Source organism: Rutidosis leptorrhynchoides, chromosome 4 (assembly GCF_046630445.1).
Source record: "Rutidosis leptorrhynchoides isolate AG116_Rl617_1_P2 chromosome 4, CSIRO_AGI_Rlap_v1, whole genome shotgun sequence".
Lineage (NCBI taxonomy): Eukaryota > Viridiplantae > Streptophyta > Magnoliopsida > Asterales > Asteraceae > Rutidosis > Rutidosis leptorrhynchoides.
Window position 1 is genome coordinate 196,049,486 of NC_092336.1, and position 20,497 is coordinate 196,069,982.

Consider the following 20,497-nt stretch of genomic DNA (forward strand, 5'->3'; position numbering starts at 1 on the left):
TTATGTACACAATAAAAGAAATATATATATTGTGATTAATGTCTTGAAGTAAATATCCGTTTCTTTTGGAAAGCAAATAAGTTTCATTGAAATAACTCAATCTTTTACAATCAAAACTCACAATTAGTCATACAAACTGGACCCACCAAATAAATATACATGTCAAAATGGGTTACAACTAAAAGAAAAAAAACAAATGGTACTCTTTTACCGTGCACTTCTCCATTTCAGTTCAACTTTAAGACCATGACCTCAAGCTATATTGCACTTGGACGCCTTCACATCACATATCCTTTTGAGTTTATTTTCAGTGTGTACATTACTAAATGGGTCACTCTTAAATGGGTCATTAATTTCAAACAATACAAACAGTCAACCAAATAGTACATTTATGTATTTCATGTGTACTAAATGGGTCACTCTTAATTGGGTCATTAATTTCATATTGTCTTGTGACACCCATTCAACCCGCAATTCATTTTTGCGCCTTCACATATGAGTCATTCAAATGAAAAAACTTATGAGTCATCAAATAAAAAAAACTTGCACATTATATATAGTGGAACAAAGAAGGAATGCCAAAAATCAAACACAAATGAACAAAGAAATAATAGGTTACATGTTAGAAAATCAATTGGCATAAGGTTAAACGAAGCTTAACAAACACAAGTCTGTGAATCTGTGATTGAATTAAGAGTTCCAATAAAGAGCTTAGATGATATATATAAAACGTAAAAATGTGGAGGGTAACATTAGGAATCGAGCAATATAGACAAACTCGATTAGTGTCTTCACAACAACTCCATTATTTCTAAGCATGTACCATCATTTTCGAAGCATAAAACCCTCATTCCATGATATGCCCAGCACTAACTTAGATTTATCTAAAAACATTAATTAAAAAAACATGATAAGTTCACAACATGATAAGTTCACAAGATTATAAGAAAGTCATTTACCCAAACTAAAATTGCCCATATTAACAAAAGAGACCTAACCTCTAAGATTGTGAAGCCATTGAGTTGTATCATTTCACTGAGGTGCTCGAGATATTCTTTGCTATTCATTTGTGTCAACCTACATATTCCAAAAATAAACCTTGGAACACTTCATACAAAGTTCAAAGTAATCTCAATAGCAACATGTGGAAGTATCTAATAATGAACCACTGTACTGTATGCAAATGTTAAATTGGCCAGGCTCGTTGTGGGTTAATTGTTTCCAAATGTGGCAAAGTTGTCTCCATTATACTTCCTGGCAATTTATCTTGCATATGCAACTTCATCACTAAAGTGTAATCACAATACAAAAAGATAATTATTATATTTTCATTTAAACTATGGTTATATAAATAGCATCCCTTGCTATTGAAATACCTATATATACTTATTCTAATTACAACACTTGTTATTTTAACCACTAACTTTCCATGCTCACTATAATATGCTACAAATACCAAATAAAATTTAAAAATAATGGTTAGATTCAACATATAATAGGTTCTAAAAAACCATGAATCAAACCTAATAGTACACTGTAAATATATTGTATAATAGGTTCTAAAAAACCATGAATCAAACCAGTGAGAAACAATTAAGCTACCTCAATGAGTTGTCAACAGATTGCTTCTTCAAACTCAGAGCCCAGTTTTATTGCTACAAAGAATACATGTCCCTACCATAGATGTCATTCTTTTTGTGAGAGCCCTACACATGATATTTATATCATGATATTTATATTTTTTAATGGCTAAAGGATATAAAAAAAACTTATAAAATATCAAAAAGCTCATATGACATATCTCATAAAGAAGTGGAAGTTACTCCTTTTCATTCATGTAGCGTTTCACTACTATCAAACAACCACAAAACAAATAAACTAAAGTGAGAGCTAACCAAGGTATTTGCAATAAATAAATGAGTAACTTTTAAAGTACCAAAGTCTAATCTGGTCTATTAGATATGTAAAGCTTAGTAACAAAGCATGTGCATGAACTCGTAACAGTTTCATACCAATATTTGGCCTCTTCTATCTCTATTTCTTTCACACATTTCATCAAACACCTTAGATGCACTTGTACAATCACCATTCATCATTAACTTGTCACACCTACAAATCCAATTAAAAAGATATGAGCCGGATTAGAAAACACACTCACAAATATAGCACATTACCCCTTTTAAAGTGATTCTATCTTTTTGATAAGCAGTAGCGACGAAGAACATATACAGATTTAAAGCATAAATAGTACAGAATAAATCGTTTATAACAAAAATCAAGAAACTGAATACCTGAGTTTATGTGAAGAAGACGAAGAAGAACGACACAATTAAATGACCAGAAAATTAAAGTGCATACCTGAGTTTCTGAGTTGTTCGTTCTTCATCTAAGTCCTTACCAATTAAGTTCATCAAAATGCTTCACATGATCTAACTCCTTATCCCTTATTTCATCTGCAAGTGTTGTTAAGGAGTAATTGTGTATCATATCGTATACACGCATAAATGCATGATATTCGCATGAAATTAGCATCAGGAAAACACTGAGAACAACAGTTTTTGTGAAACTGTCCGTCCAACGTTCTCCGCTTTGCAGGCTGCACCCGTCATGCGTAAGCCCTGAAGGCCGCCTAGCGTTTAAGCCCTGACCGGAGAGCGTCATATGCAACGTAAATATCGGATCACGAACAACAGAATGCAGCATCATCTGACACGTGTCCCCGAGTACTCCCGTGGATCTGTCACTATAAATAGACCCCTTGGGTCGCCATTTTACACATTCAGATACTCTGATAACTTGTGACCAGAGATTTCACCTTTCTCTCTCACATAGTATTTCTCTCACTAGAAGTCATCCGGCTAGTAGCTCAACGCTCAGCGGACTAAGATTGATTAAGCCACCCCACAGGTTTCTATACCTGTGTACCGGGTCTGCAGGGATTATTTCCCGAGGGTAAACAACAATCGGCAACATTCCCCCACTTTTAGCTAGATACTTCTAGTATTTGTGCTGACACACTAAGCCTTACCTCATAAGGAAATAGGTGTCAACAATGGCGCCATCTACTAATGTTAAGAACACGCGGAACGGAAAAGGAACAAAAACAACTGAAGCCCCATCCACAAGTGTACTCAAAACATTTAACAATCCATTAACCGAAAGCATGACAACTTATCCGCCAATACCTGAAGAAGATGCATCTGTTCAGCCACCGGAAGGCACAATTGAAGAAACAGTAACTGAAACCGCAGAAAGGCTTAAACATTTGGCCACAAATCCAGGGAAAAGACAAATAATTGAAGAAATAGCAACCAAAAGTGTAGAAAGGCGTCAAAATTTCGTTCTTAATCCAGAGAAGCGACCATTGATGCAACCACGACGATGTCCACCATTTACATCTTTTCGGCGGATGACGAATGGTAAAGACAAGCAAATTATGAAGAAGCAATCTATATCAAAGTACAAGTTATCTAGAATACTTGACAAGTTGGGCAGTCTTCTTGATGATTCTGAAGATGATAATGAATTGAGCTATATTGGCAGTGATTCTGAAGAAGAGAATGATGTGAAAGAGGAGTTCATGTCTGAGAAGAAAGCAGCATTACTTTTAAATGAAATCCTTAAGCAGACAGCTCCGGCAAAATATAAGCAACGCTTAGCGCAGCCCGCCGTCCGCGTTGTGGCTGTAGATAATTTTTTCGCTCTAATTACTGGAGAGAAAGCTACAAAGCCGCCAGCTATGGCAGAATCCACTCAGTGCTTCATTGATCGAATTGCTAACTATCCGTTGCCTAGAAATCTTAGCATACCGGCAATTGGAGTATATGATGGTACTACAGATCCTGAAGATTTTCTTACCATGTTTGAAGGTGCAATGAGGTTGCAGCATTGGGATGATGAGGTAGCTTGTCATATGTTTCCTATGGTGTTGCAAAAAATGGCAAGGGAATTGATGCAGGTACGAGAACAACAACTAGTATTGGGCTTGGATTATTTGAGGATGTTGGAGATTAATGGCAGCCCAATACAAGCTCCTAATGGGCCGATGGTCAAGGCAACATGAAGAAGATTTATTTTACGTGTTTTAGTTGAATAATAAGGAATTGTATTCCAAGTCAAAGTCCTAGTTTGTTACCTTATTTTTCTCTTGTTTAGTTTTATCTCCTTATATTTTGGTCATTATATAAGGAGGGGGGTCTGTATCTTATTTTCTTTAGTTTTTGTTTTGAGAAAAGCGTGATTAATAAATAAACCGAGAGGGTTTTGTGCACTTGTGTTATATAGTGTAATTTGTGCACTTGAGTTATATAGTGCAGGTCACAGCCATCGATCCTTACATCAAGTGGTATTCAGAGCTTTGGAAATGGCTGAACAACAATCTCGTGGTGGTCAGGAAGGAGGTAGTCGTTACCGAACTGTCCGAATCAGTAAACCTGATCCATATGTCAAAATCGAACGCCTTCAAAGGCGGATCGCGGAACTTGAATTCAATCAGGAGCGGACCGACTCAGAACGATCATCTAATCGATCTGATTATGACAATCCATTTGGACGACCAGACCGTGGATTTCGCAGAGATTATGACGCCGATCCCTTGCGTCGTATAGGGATGAAGGTCGAAATACCTGAATTCACCGGCGCGGTTCATCCCGATGAATTCCTAGACTGGCTAAGTACAGTCGAACGCGTGTTTGACCTAAAGGATATTCCTGATAACTTGAAGGTCAAGCTAGTTGCTCTTAAGCTTCATAAACACGCATCACTTTGGTGGGACCACGTTAAGAAACAACGAGCGCTTGATCGCAAGTCCAAAGTCGCAACATGGGAGAAGATGAAGAAGTTGATGCGGGACAAGTTTCTACTTGAAAACCATCGACAAGATGCTTTTGTCGAGTATCATAATTTACAGCAGCACACTATGACCGTTGAAGAAGTCGCTTACGAGTTTGATAAATTACGTATGCGTTGTGGTATACAAGAAGAAGAAGAACAGGTTATTGCTCGCTTCTTGGGTGTTCTCAAACCCGAGATCGCAGATGTGGTATGTTTACAGCCTTTCTGGACATATACAGATGTATATCGGCTTACGTTAAAGGTAGAAAAACAATTAAATAGAGGGAAGGCAAAACAACCCTTCGTACGTAGCCCAGTGACCCCAAAAACGCTTTCTACATCTGATGATAAAGAGAAAGGTGAGGTCCAACCTCAAACTACGCAACAACAGAAAGGTCCCAAGTGTTTTAAGTGCCTTGGTTTCGGACATTATGCTCGCGAATGCCCAAACAAGCGTGTAATTACAGCATTGGATGAAGAAGACGAACTCCGTAATGACACTGACTGCGCGCAAGATCAAGATACACCAACGGGTTTCCCTGCTCAGGAAGAAATAGTATATCCTGACCAAGGGGCATCCCTCCTCATCCATCGATCACTTGTGGGTAATCCAGTAGAAGACTCAGTGTGGTTGCCACCAACAGATGGTCCTCGTGATGGTATGGAACACGCTGAAAACACTACAGCCTTACAAAAGCAGGTTCAAGACCGCACTAATAATCAGATGATTGTTAATAAGCACCGGTCCGACACGCGTAAGAAGAGAGTCGTATTCAAAGAGGGCGATCTCATTTGGATTCATATGGGGAAAGAAAGGTTTCCTGGGGGACGGTGTGGTAAGCTTCATCCACGTGCGGAAGGCCCGTTTCAAGTTCTACAAAGGATTGATGATCATGCCTACAAAATTAAGCTCTCTGGACATTATAACATTTCGGCAACTTTTAATGTAGCCGACCTCTCCCCTTATGTTCAAGATGCTGATGACGGTTTGGACTCGAGGTCGAGTCTTTTCGACGGGGGAGGAGATGATGCAGGTACGAGAACAACAACTAGTATTGGGCTTGGATTATTTGAGGATGTTGGAGATTAATGGCAGCCCAATACAAGCTCCTAATGGGCTGATGGTCAAGGCAACATGAAGGAGATTTATTTTACGTGTTTTAGTTGAATAATAAGGAATTGTATTCCAAGTCAAAGTCCTAGTTTGTTACCTTATTTTTCTCTTGTTTAGTTTTATCTCCTTATATTTTGGTCATTATATAAGGAGGGGGGTCTGTATCTTGTTTTCTTTAGTTTTTGTTTTGAGAAAAGCGTGGTTAATAAATAAACCGAGAGGGTTTTGTGCACTTGTGTTATATAGTGTAATTTGTGCACTTGAGTTATATAGTGCAGGTCACAGCCATCGATCCTTATATCAGGAATGGTTTGCTAGTTTACCGTCAAGAAGACCTTCGTGCAAAGTTTGTTATGCAATATCAAAATCTTCGTAGCTGCACTTTGACACATCTTGATGCACATGAAATAACGATGCATCATAATGAATCCTTGAGTAATTTCATGAAGAGATACATGCTTGAAGCACAAAAAATACCCGACTGTCCAGAGTCGCAACTCGTATCTGGTTTTATTTTCTGTTTGGATCAACGAAGGTTTAGTGCACTTGTTCATACATTAAGGTATGACCTGCCAAAAACTCTGCACTAAGCATTGGAAGTGGCACAAAAGCATGTCCGAGCCGGCGAGCGAGGATTAGGTAAGTTTGATAGTAACAACAATAGTTCCAAACCGCACAACGGAGGACGATACTTTGATCGAAACCAAAGGAGAAATGACAATTCCAATGGCGGGTAGAGAGGCAACAATCATCCCAATGATTTTCACCATAACATGAGGTCTTTAGAGAGACATCCGTTGATAATGGCGTTAACCAAAACTCCTAAGGAGATTCTTTTCACTGAACCTATTCGATCCGCTTTCAATCCTCCAGCACTTATGGAGGAAAGAGATGACCCAAGAAGTGAACTATGGTGTGACTTTCATGAGGCGTGGGGTCATGACACAGATAATTGCAAGTCTTTGATGAGGGAAATCATTGCAAAGATTAAGGCAGGGGAGTTAAATCACTTGTTACCAGGAAAGCAATACAGAAGAAATGATCCTAAAAAGAAATTTGCATGGCAGAAAAGTGATGGTCGAAGAGGACATCGAGATGAGAATAGAAGAAGGGAAGAGCATGGCAGAAGAGAAAACAGAAACCAATACGGAGAACGTGAACCAACTCCAGAAGTGGTAATCAAAATGGTGTGGTTCAATGATAGTTGCTATGAAGATGGTGAGTAATCAAACAACAATGTTGAAGGCTGGAGATATGCTCCAATCATTTTTCAACCAATTCAAAATTGGACTTTATCCGTCCAGCCAGTGGTCATATCAGCAGAAATTGCAAACAAGTTCATCAGCCGTATCTACACGGATACAGGCAGTGAAGCCGACATCATCTATTGGCATTGTTTGAGAACTTTCCCAAGGCACATACAGAATAGGGCTCGGCGGACACATTTGAAGGTTTCAGGATTGACAGGAACACCGATGAACGCCATGGGGCGAATTCATTTAGAGGTTGTTATGGGAACATTCCCATTACTGAGAACTGAAATAATTGATTTCACTATTTTGGAAGGCACTTCTCAGTTTAATGTCCTTTTCAGAAGGACATCGTTGGCAAAGTTTGGAGCAATTGCATCCACTGCTCATGCGGAGATCAGATTTCCAACTCTTAATGGAGTGGCTGCTATACATTCACATTATGTAGCCCCAACTAGAGAACGGTCTACATTTGCAAATTTTCCAGAGGACAGGGCAAATCGGAGAAGGCATAATCGATTGTTCAGAGATGATGAAATTCAGGAGTTTTTTATACCGTAATCAACTATTCAGGCCGTACAGCGCTAGGCGCTTGGCATATGAAGAGCAAGTTTTAGCATTTTATGAAGAGCAAATTCTATCATTTTATTGTACACCATTGAAGTTACGCTACAATGCATATGTTTACAACAGCATGCATTAAACTTTCATAATGTACTAATTAGGCCTGATCCACCTAAATTCATAATGAATTGTTTATGTAATGCGCACTATCAATCAATAAAATTTTATCTTTTTCTTATGCAAAGTGCTGCCTGTGACAAATGTAAAACATTGCATTTATATCCTGCCCACAGAAGGAGAGTATTTTTATACTTCCGATGGCGGATGCTCTTGTGCCGGCCAGCAAAAGGCGCAAGGGATAGGATAGAAAACGTTAAGGTTTTACTTGAACGCACCGAGGCAAAATGAAAAACTAGATACTTGTCATGACAAATATTATAAAGACTTACTTCACAAAATGAAAGAAGTTCCTATACTATATGAAGGCAAAAGTATTTCACAATTCTTCCTCATAAACTTTATGACGGAAGGCGTATGGTAGAACGGTTACTAATTCATCACTACTCTTCAAAAATACTTCATAACTATTCCTCATTAATTTCATGATGAAAAGCGTATGATGGACTTTAATGTCCTGCAAATTATTTGAAGGCATAATATTTGCAAAGTATAATTTCAATATTTTGTATGTTGTTAATTCAGAAGAAGTTAACAGTGAAAGGCATCTTCATCAGAATTACATCAAACACTTTTCTGTATGTCTTATTAAGTTATGCAATACACAATCATACATAGAAAATTTATCATATGCCTGATGCACAGCAAATTCATTTTTAAAGCAAGAAAAGTCCAAGTATTCGGAGAGAGCATGAAGACAAACATAATCACAAGAGTGGCAACATGGTAAGTTTAAATAAGACAGATAAATTTATCATTGTTCATAAGTTGTTACAGAGTTCATACAAATTCAACACCAAGAACATCCTTGGCGGATGATTCTTCCCTATTACACACATCATCATAGATGTCAATCTTGAGGTTTATCAGTTTATCCCTTGTCTCATTGACTCTCTCCAAGGTTTCGGGATGCATCAGGTTAGCAATGGCATGAGGAAGAGGCTGGTTTAGAGCAAGGCGTTTGGTTACTTTATTGGTAATATCAGAAATGGAATGAGTGACCATAGCATCAACATAATCATTGTAAGGATTCCCAACAAGTTGAGATCCAAGAACCTTAGCTATTACACCCGGTATCCCCTTCTTCAGTTCAGCAAAATTACCTTCACCAGCCTCCGCCCTGCGTAGGAGTTCAGCAGCCTTCTCTTTCTCAACATTCAACTCTAGCTTTAAGGCATTCAGCTGACTCTCCAGTTCACTAACCTTCAACTTCTCCTCTTCAACCTTCTTCTTCTCAACTTCCATCACTCTCTCCTTCTCCTCTCGCAAGACAACAGCAACATCCTGAGCACCTTTTAACTCAGCTTATTTAGTCTTCAAAGCTTCTTGAGTTTTGGTCAAGGCACGCTCAGCTTCAGTAGCTCTTTTGCGAGCATTTGTACCTTCAGCCCTTTCAGTACGGGCTATCTCAAGAATGGACTCCTGATGTTGCTGCAATTGCAAATAAGACCGTAGGTGGTTCATCAACAACACAGTAGCTGCAGCAGTTGACTGCCTAAGTTGTTCAGAACGGAGAGCGATGAAGTGTGGATTCAGCTCTGGAACAGCACAACCCTGCAAAAGAAGAAAGTTACGGTCAATATCAACAATTCATATAAATAAAGTGCATGCACATACGTACAAATTGTTTTATCATTGGTACCTGAAGTAGAGTTAAGAAATCTATACACTTAGTGGCAGGGTCATCAATAAACACCTGCAGCACGCTCACATGAGCAGGAATTGGTGGATCTGGAACATTTGTGGATGTGACAGCAGGGATAGTGGTAATATGGGGTGGATAATGGTAGGAGGAGTCGCCTTCCGGCCTCAGCTCTTGAAAATCAGTTTCATCAAACGGAGTAAAATTCCGGTCAGGAGTTTTCAGAATTTCCTCCACTTGACTTTCGTGGATCTTCTCCGCCCTCCGCTCACCGCCTTCAACAGTTTTTCCTTGGCCGTCATCTGAATCTGTTAAACGCACTAACATATCAAATAAGTTAGCATTATGAACAGACGTAATAGTTATGAATAAAGGTATATACGATATTAAGAAAAGGCAATGTTGGCATACGTCTTCGGCGTTTTGGCTTAGGGCTCCCCTCCACATTTTGTGCCCTCTTAGAGCCTTTACCCTTCTTGGGTGTCTTTTTTATCACAGGAGGGCTGGGAAGCCTATCACCAGTAATATCAACTGATCCAGTTGTTTCTTGCTCAGTAGTGGTGTCGTCCGTTGTCCGCTCAGAATCAGATTCACTATCTGAGCTACTACTGCTGCTTTCTCCTTCTTTTTTAGCATTGGCAGCAGCAGCAGCCTTAGCTTCAGCTTCAATCCTTTCTGCCTCTAGCTCGGCAGGGGTCTTGTCACGGGCGGTGATTTCAACATCATCCTCAAGATATAGTGACAGGATAGCAGAGCGGACAAGCATCTCAGTTTGTTCTGCAAAAATTAAACAAAGGCAAATACAGCAATATAAGCAATAATGGCGCAAAATAGACAGACATGTATATGTATTAGGATGATCATAACACACCCTACCCTAGTTCTTCTGGCGAAGTACTGGCACGGAAGTACTTGGCCATTCTTGGTATACTTTACACAAAACAAGAATCCCCTCATACTTCTCGTATGATCTGGGTGGAAGGCGAAGTTCTTTAAGATGGTTCACTATTCGCTTTTCTGTGGCGGTTACCGAGACAGCCTTTCCTACGCCAGCATCTATAGACTTCCATTTACGGACAACGGAATACGCTTCGGGAATAACCCCCTCATCAACAAAGAAAAATGGATCCTTCCAGCCTTTTAAGTTTGAAACCTTATTTTTGCCAACAAAATATGTTTTTGGTTTATTGTCAATGGTGAGCCAACATTGGCTAATTGTTCGAATTCTAAAAAGAGAAATAAAAACTTTAAGGCGTGGTTTTATATTGGAGGCATTGCAATACATTTCAAAAAGAATAATTTTTTGAAGACCATGAGGATGGATTTGGCTTAAGCAGGCTTTGAAATATCTGAGGGTTTAGAGAAGAAATTGTGTAAGAGGAACACGGAGATTGCCATGGGTGAGTTGTAAAGCGTATAAAGTAATTTTACCGGCAGGAGGTTTGTTGGCCCTTTGACTGGTAGTAGGAAGAATAGGGTTGTATTGATTTAAATGATGAAAAGCAATCTTCAAACCGTCAAAGTGATTCTCAGATAGTGATGATGCAATCGTACTAACCTCAGGAAGGTCAGTTGTTTCTGAAGTGAAAAGCTCTACATTTTCTTGGCCAGTACTCGACACAGAAGCCATGGTAATAATGTGAAAAGGAAAAGTTAATAAGAAATAACAGTGAGATAATGTGTAACTAACCTTGAAAGATGAAAAACCTTAAAAAGTTGAAAATATAGCTTGAAGAAAGCGATGAAGATTTGTGCAGAAGTATGCTTTTTGAATCTTGAGCAAAGGTAAAAAAGTGAAGGTAAAAGCTTATGGAGGTTTATATAGGAACTCATCAATGCATTTTTTATGGACACGATCGTGACACGTGTATGGACAAGTTTAAATGTTGAGTACGAAGAAATGCTTTTTACAGATGGAGGCTCGTGGAGTATTTCAACCATTTAAAATTAATCATCACAAAGCCAGTAAAATTCGTCTGTCATCATTATCTGTAACGTTTTCCCCGATGCAAATAGGAAATGTGAAGACTTGTTTGGGATGAGTTAGCAAAAGTTTAACAACTTAACCATTTTTCAAACATTTAAGTCATTAAACCGGGGGGACTTAATGGTGTATCCTATCGTATACATGCATAAAAACATGATATTCGCATGAAATTAGCATCAGGAACGCTGAGAACAATAGTTTTTGTGAAACTGTCCTCAGCGTTCTCCGCTTTGCAGGCTGCATCCTTCATGCGTAAGCCCTGAAGGCCGCCTAGCGTTTAAGCCCTGAACGGAGAGCGTCATATTCAGCGTAAATATCGGATCACGAACAACATAATGCAGCATCATCTGACACGTATCCCCGAGTACTCCGGTGGATCTATTACTATAAATAGAACCCTTGGGTCGTCATTTTACACATTCAGATACTCTGATAACTTGTGACCAGAGATTTCACCTTTCTCTCTCACATAGTATTTCTCTCACTAGATGTCATCCGGCTAGTAGCTCAACGCTCAGCGGACTAAGATTGATTAAGCCACCCCACATGTTTCTATACCTGTGTACCGGGTCTGCAGGGATTATTTCCCGAGGGTAAACATCAATCGGCAACATTCCCCCACTTTTAGCTAGATACTTCTAGTATTTGTGCTGGCACACTAAGGCTTACCTCATAAGGAAATAGATGTCAACAAGGAGAAACTAAAATCAAACAGATTGCCAAAAATTGCAGCGTTTTCAGCTTCAAAATACTCAACATAGTTAGAAATTGAAGTTTAAAATGAAAGTGCAAAACTTGAGATTTTACCTTCGAAATTTGGGACACTTTGGAACACTGCTTCACATGATCTAACTCTTTTGTAAGAGTTCCAACACATGTATCCACATATATACTACAATAAATTGCAACTTGAATAACCAACAACTTGGCAACAAATTGCAACTTGATATACTGTGCAGAGTTATAATGTAGTGACCTGAACTTTTCCATGTTTATATATATATATTAAATGAAATTTTTATTTACATGATTAAGTGTTTCCAACATGTTAAGCAATCAAACTTGTTAAGACTTGATTAATTGAAATAGGTTTCATATAGACAATTGACCACCCAAGTTGACCGGTGATTCACGAACGTTAAAACTTGTAAAAACTATACGATGACATATATATGGTTATATATATAGTTAACATGATTTTATTATAAGTATGTATCTCATTAGGTATTTTAACAATGAGTTATATACATAAAAATGAGACTATTAATTTAAGAAACTCGAAAACGATATATATAACGATTATCGTTATAACAACGTCTTACTAGGTACATATGAATCATATTAAGATATTGATACACTTGGTTAATTATGTTAAATGATAAGTAAATATATTATTAAGTGTATTAACAATGAAATACATATGTAAAAATAAGACTACTAACTTAATGATTTCGAAACGAGACATATATGTAACGATTATCGTTGTAACGACATTTAACTGTATATATATCATACTAAGATATATTATATATCATAATATCATGATAATATAATAATTTAACATCTCATTTGTTATAATAAACAATGGGTTAACAACATTCAACAAGATCGTTAACCTAAAGGTTTCAAAACAACATTTACATGTAACGACTAACAATGACTTAACGACTCAGTTAAAATGTATATACATGTAGTGTTTTAATATGTATTCATACACTTTTGAAAGACTTTAAGACACTTATAAAAATACTTCTACTTAACAAAAATGCTTACAATTACATCCTCGTTCAGTTTCATCAACAATTCTACTCGTATGCACCCGTATTCGTACTCGTACAATACACAGCTTTTAGATGTATGTACTATTGGTATATACACTCCAATTATCAGCTCTTAGCAGCCCATGTGAGTCACCTAACACATGTGGGAACCATCATTTGGCAACTAGCATGAAATATCTCATAAAATTACAAAAATATGAGTAATCATTCATGACTTATTAACATGAAAACAAAATTACATATCCTTTATATCTAATCCATACACCAACGACCAAAAACACCTACAAACACTTTCATTCTTCAATTTTCTTCATCTAATTGATCTCTCTCAAGTTCTATCTTCAAGTTTTAAGTGTTCTTCATAAATTCCAAAAGTTCTAGTTTCATAAAATCAAGAATACTTCCAAGATTGCAAGTTTACTTCCAAGTTTTCTAAATCCATTCCAAGTAATCATCCAAGATCAAGAAACTTTTGTTACTTACAGTAGGTTATCTTTCTAATACAAGGTAATAATCATATTCAAACTTTAATTCAATTTCTATAACTATAACAATCTTATTTCGAGTGAAAATCTTACTTGAAATTGTTTTCGTGTCATGATTCTGCTCCAAGAACTTTCAAGCCATCCAAGGATCCTTTGAAGCTAGATCTATTTTTCTCATTTCTAGTAGGTTTATCCAAGGAACTTGAGGTAGTAATGATGTTCATAACATCATTCGATTCATACATATAAAGCTATCTTATTCGAAGGTTTAAACTTGTAATCACTAGAACATAGTTTAGTTAATTCTAAACTTGTTCGCAAATAAAAGTTAATATTTCTAACTTGACTTTTAAAATCAACTAAACATATGTTCTATATCTATATGATATGCTAACTTAATGATTTAAAACCTGGAAACACGAAAAACACCGTAAAACCGGATTTACGCCGTCGTAGTAACACCGCGGGCTGTTTTGGGTTAGTTAATTAAAAACTATGATAAACTTTGATTTAAAAGTTGTTATTCTGGGAAAATTATTTTTATTATGAACATGAAACTATATCCAAAAATTATGGTTAAACTCAAAGTGGAAGTATGTTTTCTAAAATGGTCATCTAGACGTCGTTCTTTCGACTGAAATGACTACCTTTACAAAAACGACTTGTAACTTATTTTTCCAACTATAAACCTATACTTTTTATGTTTAGATTCATAAAATAGAGTTCAATATGAAACCATAGCAATTTGATTCACTCAAAACGGATTTAAAATGAAGAAGTTATGGGTAAAACAAGATTGGATAATTTTTCTCATTTTAGCTACGTGAAAATTGGTAACAAATCTATTCCAACCATAACTTAATCAACTTGTATTGTATATTATGTAATCTTGAGATACCATAGACACGTATACAATGTTTCGACCTATCATGTCGACACATCTATATATATTTCGGAACAACCATAGACACTCTGTATGTGAATGTTGGAGTTAGCTATACGGGGTTGAGGTTGATTCCAAAATATATATAGTTTGAGTTGTGATCAATACTGAGATACGTATACACTGGGTCGTGGATGGATTCAAGATAATATTTATCGATTTATTTATGTGCATCTAACTGTGGACAACTAGTTGTAGGTTACTAACGAGGACAGCTGACTTAATAAACTTAAAACATCAAAATATATTAAAAGTGTTGTAAATATATTTTGAACATACTTTGATATATATATGTATATATTGTTATAGGTTCGTGAATCAACCAGTGGCCAAGTCTTACTTTCCGACGAAGTAAAAATCTGTGAAAGTGAGTTATAGTCCCACTTTTAAAATCTAATATTTTTGGGATGAGAATACATGCAGGTTTTATAAATGATTTACAAAATAGACACAAGTACGTTAAACTACATTCTATGGTTGAATTATCGAAATCGAATATGCCCTTTTTTATTAAGTCTGGTAATCTAAGAATTAGGGAACAGACACCCTAATTGACGCGAATCCTAAAGATAGATCTATTGGGCCTAACAAACCCCATCCAAAGTACCGGATGCTTTAGTACTTCGAAATTTATATCATATCCGAAGGGTGTCCCGGAATGATGGGGATATTCTTATATATGCATCTTGTTAATGTCGGTTACCAGGTGTTCACCATATGAATGGTTTTTATCTCTATGTATGGGATGTGTATTAAAATATGAAATCTTGTGGTCTATTGTTACGATTTGATATATATAGGTTAAACCTATAACTCAACAACATTTTTGTTGACGTTTAAAGCATGTTTATTCTCAGGTGAATACTAAGAGCTTCTGCTGTTGCATACTAAAATAAGGACAAGATTTGGAGTCCATGTTTGTATGATATTGTGTAAAAACTGCATTCAAGAAACTGATTTCGATGTAACATATTTGTATTGTAAACCATTATATAATGGTCGTGTGTAAACATGATATTTTATATTATCATTTAATCTACGTAAAGCTTTTTAAACCTTTATTTATGAAATAAAGGTTATGATTTGTTTTAAAAATGAATGCAGTCTTTGAAAAACGTCTCATATAGAGGTCAAAACCTCGCAACGAAATCAATTAATATGGAACGTTTTTAATAAATAAGAACGGGACATTTCATATAAATTTAAACAGTAATCTATATACATAATACAAAGACTTCAATCCAATTAAGCCTAATCCTAAACAAACATTATTTTCACAATAACCTGTACACTATAAATAAGAGTTAGGAACAAAACAAACCTCAATCGCAGATGCAAAGTTAAAATAGGAACTGCAGAGTTTTACTTCAAACTACACCAAAAAACCTGTAGAAGAAATCAAATAAAACCCTAACCTTCATATCAGCGATCTCGATTACAGGAAAAAAGAACTAAACCCCTAAAATTCCATACTCATCGATTACCTCAGGCAGCATAAATCATTGACGGCCCGCACCGTAAACCAGCAGCATCCATCAACCTTAGTATTTTTAAGGTTACATCGCAGTTGAACAGAAGAACCGAGCGAGAAAAAGAAGTAAAAAGGTTAAATCAAACGATTTAACCCTAATCCCTCTTCCCAATATCCAAATCGTCGAGATAATACCACTGATTCAGAAAAAAAGAAAAACCCTAGGGTTGAGTCGCTAAGAAACAGAATGAAGGGAGCGGTAATGCAGAAGATCGAATGATGGATTCGTAAGATTGAAGGATGGAGAGCCGTATGATGTTGGGGATTGATTGAGAGAGGGAGAGAAACCTGGATGATGATACAGTTACAATGGAAACAGGAGTGCAGAAGAGCATTCAAAATTGGTTGGATTTAAATTCTTGATTGAAGAGATAGATATAAGCGTGCTCTGTTAATTTTGCAGTGAAAGATACGGTGTGCAGTTAAAAAAAAGGCATAATACTCAATTGATAGTTTTTTAAAAACATATTTTTTTACTGATTGTTTTTATTTATTTATTATTTATTGTTTATTAAAAAAATTAGATGAAGATGATGTCATGCAAGTGAATGTGACACGTGTCCTGTATTAGTTTTTAAGGTATGATTAAAATAATGAAGTGATGTCATCAAAATGCCATTTTCATAGCATGTAATAGATGTTTAATTTATCGACCGTTAACCGTTTTTTTAAACGTTAAATTAACTGACCATTAACCGAACAAACCACCACGCATCGAAGTTATTTTTTTACAACTATTTTTACCGTCCTTTTTCATTCCTTTATTTTTAAACCTTTAATTAACCTATCGTTAACTTTTTTTTTTTTTTGAAAGGCAAGTTGTTGGTATCGAATACTCTCATTTGCCACGCATGCACGCGCTTTCGAGCAGGAAACCCGAACCGCATTACAGGGATCCGAACCTTATACTATCCCGAGGGACAGGCGGTCGGACCTGGGTCCTGAATACGGGTCGGTAAAACCTTCCCCGGGGCAATTCCGCTTTCAGGAAATAAATCTCACGAATATTTTTAAGGGGAGAGACTCGAATTTGAGACATCCCCACCCCCATCCCAATGCACAAGTGCAAAGGGGTGAACCACTAAACCACAAGGGTGGGTTCGTTAACGATTTTAAACGTTAAACTAACCGTTAAACGATCAAAACCACCCCGCAGCGAAGCGTAGACTTTTTATCCTTGTTGTTACTACTTATCAACCATATATATATATATATATATATATATATATATATATATATATATATATATATATATATATATATATATATATATATATGGCGCGATCCGTGGCTAAGCTTAAAACGAGTACAAACCGGATAAACAAATGTGGATCACATACCTCATCAACTTAAATGAAACTCATAAAACACGCTGAGGGGTAGCCTCGTAAATTCATAAATTATCAAAAAACAAAATAAAGATAAATAGAACAACAAGCACGACGACGACGACTGGATTCATCTCACAACTACCAAATTGAACAAACAATTGAACAAACAATCCGATTATTGATGAATCTTCATTTGATGAATCGCATCAATCGTCATCACGACTGATATCGTCATCACAATTGATGAATTTCATCTGCTGATGAATCGTCATCAATAACAATGGCGATTTGTGATGAATCTTCGATTTACAGATTTTCTCTTTTTAGTTTGTTGTTACCTTCATTGTTATTATTCGTCAGAAATCAGTATCCTTGTGTCTAATTGACTGAATATGTTAGTATAAGATATTGCATTCTAAGTGTTCGATGATTTATCTCAATGAAATTGAAAGTGAAATTGATTTATCTATTTATGCTTGTGTCTGATATTGAGTTTATAATTTGAATGTTGTAATTCATTTATTGATGTTCATCTGATGTTACAAAAGTCAAAAGTTTTGGAACAATATTGTGAAAAAATGGCAGTAACATAAAAAATCTCAACATCTCATTCACTAACTCTTTCTTAAAGGTGATAAACAGCGGTGATAACACAGTTTTTTGGCAAGCAAAATGGCTTAATGGACAGGTATTAAGTGACACTATCAAGAGATTGTATACCCTGGAATCTAACAAGGAAGTACTGCTTAAAGATCGGTTAATAGAATCTGGAAATTCGAATTGAGACAAACGCGAACACTAGACGAACTCAGGGACGGAGCTTGAACCACTAAGTTGAAGGGGCCGAAATTATACCAGCTTAAATGTACTTCTAATAGATATGAATAAAATATACATAAAGTCATTTTTTAATCAGCTAAACTAAACGAACAAACAAATCATTATAAGAAAAAATACTGATTGTACTTGCAGGAAGATTTATGGAAGTAGGTCTTTCTCGTTGAGACTGAGGTGTGCACCTTCATTAATTTATTTTTTCGACATTTTTGTTATGGTGTTGTAGGTTACTAATTGTGTTTGATATTGTTATAACTGTGGGACCAGCTTGAGTGGCTATCTGAATACAAATGGAACTTCTCTAATCTAGAAGTAAGTTGAAGAGTACATGCTGTATTATTGAACATTTGTTAGTTGTTTTTTCTGTATGTGTTTTTCACTGTTTATGATTCGTTGCTCAGTTAAATGCAGGAGTTTGTAATAGATATAATTAATCAAGTAATATAACATTTTTGTTGAACTATTCAGGATGTATTTGAAGAGGGTGGGGTGTTACATGTGATGGGAAAATAATCACAACGGGCAATCTACAAAGCGGAAACAAACCCGTTTGACAAGCATTTTCCGACCCGTATGAAACCGTGAGGAAACTAACAAACAAGCTATATCAAAACCAACCCAAATCAGTCACCAAATCTGTTCCAAATCAGTAGCAAAACAATAATCAAGCACACACTAAAACACGAGACTTTTTACGTGAAAAACCTCTCAAAATCGAGAGTAAAAACCACGTGACTCGTAAGCCACTTAAATTCCACTATCATCAACAAAGAGAGCAATACAATAATTCTTCTCTAGATCAACTAGAGGCATACAACATCATCATACTCTTGAACAACAATAATCAACAAGTATATGAAACAATTAAAGACAAAAGAAGAATTTCATCACCCAATAATCTGCTCTCTGTTCCAGCAGCAAAATCACGAGCTACAGAACACTTGAGACGAATTCAACGGTTGAAAATGTTGGCACTGATGTCAGGAAGACACAGCCCAAAAATGAAGAAGATTCAACGGTCGGATCTCCGGGGATCGTCTCTTTTGTGGACTGCTGTAGCTAAAAACGGAAATTGGAGTTTTCTCCCTTTTTCTTGATCTCACACTCTGATCTCTCTTGCACTCTCTAGTGAATAATAGCTGCACTTGTTTGAATTAAGATGCCTCTGATGGTTGACCAAGTCAAAACAACCATTGGGCCAAATTTTGTTGGGCTTGGATAACTTCCACATAAATGGAAACAATTAAAAAACCCAACAAATCTCCCCCTTTCCAATTATGAGGAAGGGATCGCCATCCCGTCGATCGAGCAACATACCTTGAGCTTCTCACTTGCTAAAGCCTTTGTGAACATGTCGGAACCATTATCATCGGTATGAACTTTATCAAGTTCAAACAAACCATCTTCAAGACGTTCTCTAATCCAATGATACCTCACATCAATATGTTTTGTCCGCTTATGATACATAGAATTTCTAGCCAAATGAATCGCACTCTCATTATCACAAAGAACTACATATCGTGGTTGCTTAAACCCAAAATCTTGTAGAAACCTTTTCATCCACAATAGTTCTTTGCACGCTTCTGTTGCTGCCATATACTCAGCCTCGGTTGTAGACAATGCAACACACTTTTGTAACCTTGATTGCCATGAAACTGCTCCCCCTGCGAAAGTCATCAAATATCCAGAAGTGGATTTCATGTTATCTTTGTTTCCTGCCATATCTGAATCTGTATAACCAACAAGCACCGGCTCTCCATTTCCGAATGTGATACCTAACTTTGAAGTACCTCGTAAGTATCTCATAATCCATTTAACCGCTTCCCAATGCTTCTTACCCGGATTTGACATAAACCGACTAACAACACTTACCGCATGAGCTATATCTGGCCTAGTACACACCATAGCATACATCAAGCTACCAACTGCTGACGCATATGGAACTATATCCATCTCCTCAACATCCTCCTTTGAAGTAGGACAATCTCTTTCTGTTAGCTTAAAGTTGTTTGTAAGAGGGGA

The 20,497-nt window shown here is 36.6% G+C and overlaps 1 long non-coding RNA gene across 1 annotated transcript; it reads right to left on the minus strand.

Annotated features, from left to right (window-relative positions):
* Positions 1-675: 675 nt before the first annotated feature.
* LOC139904463 (uncharacterized) lies at positions 676-1,846 on the minus strand. The gene is made up of 3 exons (XR_011778809.1): positions 1,603-1,846; positions 999-1,077; positions 676-884 (listed from the first exon to the last, which is right to left on the minus strand). It is a non-coding gene; the product is annotated as an uncharacterized lncRNA (long non-coding RNA).
* Positions 1,847-20,497: the final 18,651 nt, after the last annotated feature.